This window comes from Pelophylax lessonae (assembly GCF_965119305.1).
Source record: "Pelophylax lessonae genome assembly, chromosome: 3".
NCBI lineage: Eukaryota > Metazoa > Chordata > Amphibia > Anura > Ranidae > Pelophylax > Pelophylax lessonae.
This window is the reverse complement of record NC_138770.1, coordinates 69,759,414-69,762,755: the sequence shown is the minus strand read 5'-3', so window position 1 is coordinate 69,762,755 and position 3,342 is coordinate 69,759,414.

Here is a 3,342-nt window from a genome sequence, read left to right as displayed (position 1 = left end):
TAAAAAAAGAAAATCATTTTTAAAAAATGTATTAAAAGCCACTAAGCATTTACTATAATGCAACTTTTCATGATGCAGTATAATAGCAGTACATGTGTAACCAAGGCCATTGTGCATATTAATACGTCCTAATGAAAATAAAAAGTTTCAAGAAATACTATCTATAGAACTATACTAAAAGAGAAATATTCTGCCAGTGCTCGAAAGGTACCAATTTGCCTTTGGAGCTAATCGATCCACGGAAGACACTATCGCATTTGGTTTACATTCTTTGTTGACCCACTAGGAGGACAAAAACATATACTGTATTTTCTGGCGTATAAGACTACTTTTGAACCTCAAAAAAATCCCCCAAAAATGGGGGGTCGTCTTATACGCTGAGTATAATATCTCCAAGGTAACCTAAGTATAAGTATTACCGGTAGATGAAAATTAGGGGGGTCGTCTTATACGCCCAGTCGTCTTATACGCCGGAAAATACGGTACTATTTTTGTAAATTCTATGTTTAATACCAATAAATATAATTAACGGAATTACACTATTGTGAGCCTTTTTCCTTTTCCATATGAATGCATACCGGTATATTATACCTGTTGGGATAAGTATGTACCAGACCTCCAAGGATTTTTCATCCGGTTCCTTACTGGGACACAAGCTCCTTTGACCCTTATGCTATATGGCCCAGGGGTCATTTTAGTCCGGTAAGTTGAACATCAAAAGGGGGAAAGATTGGCACCTACCACTGCACTGGATTGTTGGCATGTTATTGCACTTTTCCATTGGCATCTGAGCACTTTTGGATTTTTTATTGGAAAATAATAAAAAATATGCTGAGTGCACTTTATATATTTATTTGGACTGTCACGTGGACTTTTTTCACAGTATCATTATTGTGATATTTCATATGATTGAGATTTTGCACATTGCACGCATTATTTATAAGTACTTGGTGATATAATATTATTTTGTTTTATGGTCATATTATTTGATAGTGTTTATTGTTTTTATCACATACCTTCTTGCGCTGCGTAATGGCACTTTTATATTTTAGAAATTATTTTTACAATTTTTTGAGCAGCAGCATTTTTGTTTTAGCGTTATTTATCCATAGCGCAGTACACTTTCACTATTTTAAAAAACGGATACTGCATGTCCAAATGCTTTTTATTTATTTTAGTTCAGCTTTCAAACCAATTTTACCCATGAAACTTGCCAAGTTAAATTTACTGGGACTAAGCCTAACACTCTGTAATTGGATGCCTAATTTCCTGGCCAATAGTCAGCAGAGAGTAGAAATTAGACATGTGCAGAACAGGAAAAAATTGTTTTGTTTCATTTTAGGATAGATTTGTTATGTTACTAGTTTTGTTTCATTATGGAATTTGTTTAGTTTGGTTTTGGAATTCGTTTAGTTTAGTTTTCGTTAAATTTTGTTTTGTTTTCATTAAAATAATTCCATTTCTTAATTTTCTAACGAATTCCAACTTTTAAGAATGATTATAATTCAGATCAGTCGAATATCGGTCGACCGATTTGAATTCTGTGTGAAGAAATAGCAGGTTGTTAAGCAATGGGTTGGGAAGCCGGCTGCCCGCCCGCGTACTTAACAACCATAAGTCATCATCTGTCAGTGGGCTTCCCCACTGACAGATGAATGTAAAGAAAAGAATGCCGGTAATTTGCAACAGAAAAATGTTTTTTTTTTGCGTAAGAAGCAAAAAACGCAAAATTGTTTTTTATTTTTTACATTTTCTGGGTCCGGTGGGCGTCCTGATTGACAATGGATTTACATCGAGGGACACTATTTTTTTACTTTTTAATAAAGGACTCGTCAAAACCTTTCCTGTTATTATTACTTTTTGACACGTTTTTGGTGAATGGGTAGGGGTACGATGTACCAGATATTCATTTACATGGGAGGGTGGGAGCTGGTATCTGGGGGCCCCCTTGTTAAAGGGGGCTTCCAGATTGTGATAAGCTCCCCACCCACAGACCCCAACAACCACAGCCCAGGGTTGTCAGGAAGAGGCTCTTGTCCCCATTAACATTAACATACCAGTGGTCTAAACATAAAAAAAAACATTTTTTTTACTGTTTTTGTATAGATTATATAGGAAAAACATGTAAAACACTGTTGCCAAAAAAAAAAAAGTCTTTAAAAAAATATAATTATTGTATGTGTTACTTTGTTAACTTAAAGTGTTATTAACCCAGGACCCTGCATTCACTATATCTGGTATTTGTAAAACAAGATAAGTGCACAACCTAAAAACGAAAAATAGAATGCTAAGAGTTCAATACATAATTAACCACTTCTGGACCGGAAGATTTTCCCCCTTAATGACCAGATAATTTTTTGAGATTCGGCACTGCGTTATTTTAATGAACAATTACGCGGTCGTGCAACGCTGTACCCACATAAAATTGATGTCCTTTTTTTCTCCCAAATAGAGCTTTCTTTTGGTGGTATTTGATAATCTTTGCAATTTTTATTTTTTGTGCTATAAACAGGGCGACAATTCTAAAAAAAAATAAAAATATGTCACTTTCTGCTATATAACACCCCCCCCCCCCCCCCCTCAAAAAAAAAAAAAAAAATCGAATTTTTTCATCATTTTAGGCCAATTTGTATTCTGTTACAAAAAAAATTACAATAAGCCTATTTTGATTGGTTTGCGCAAAAGTTATCACGTCTACAAACTAGGGGAAAGATTTATGTAACTTTTATTTTTTTACTAGTAATGGCGGCGATTAGCGATTTTTAGCGGGACTGCGACATTGCGGCAGACAGATCATACCCCTAACTGACATTTTTTACACTTTTGGGGGGACCAGTGAAATTACTACAGTAATCCGTGCTAAAAATATGCACTGTTACTGTACTAATAACACTGGCAGGGAAGGGGTTAACCCAGGGGCAATCAAAGGGTTTAATGTGAGTCTAGGGGTGTTTTCTAACTGTGGGGGTGGAGGTGGGCTTGTAAAATCAACACAGAGACCTGTGTTCCTAAATAGGAGGAACATAGGAGCCCTGTGTTGATAGCTGAGAGAATAACCGTCTGTTGTGTTTACAACAGCAGACCGCCGTTCTCTCTTCACGGGGAGCAATCGCAGGTGCCTGCCAGTAATTGCGGCCACGGGCCCCGTGGATTAGCGTCCCTGCTGGCGAGTGAGCGCATGCGTGCCGCCAGGATCGCTCCTGCGAACCGCAGTACAGGTGCGGCGATTTTTGGGAACCTGCTGACCTGCCGCCGTATATAGGCAGTGACTGGTCGCAAATGCTTAAAATACAAAAATCCAAGAAAAGTCCAATTAAGGTGCACTTATGAAAGTGAAAAGTG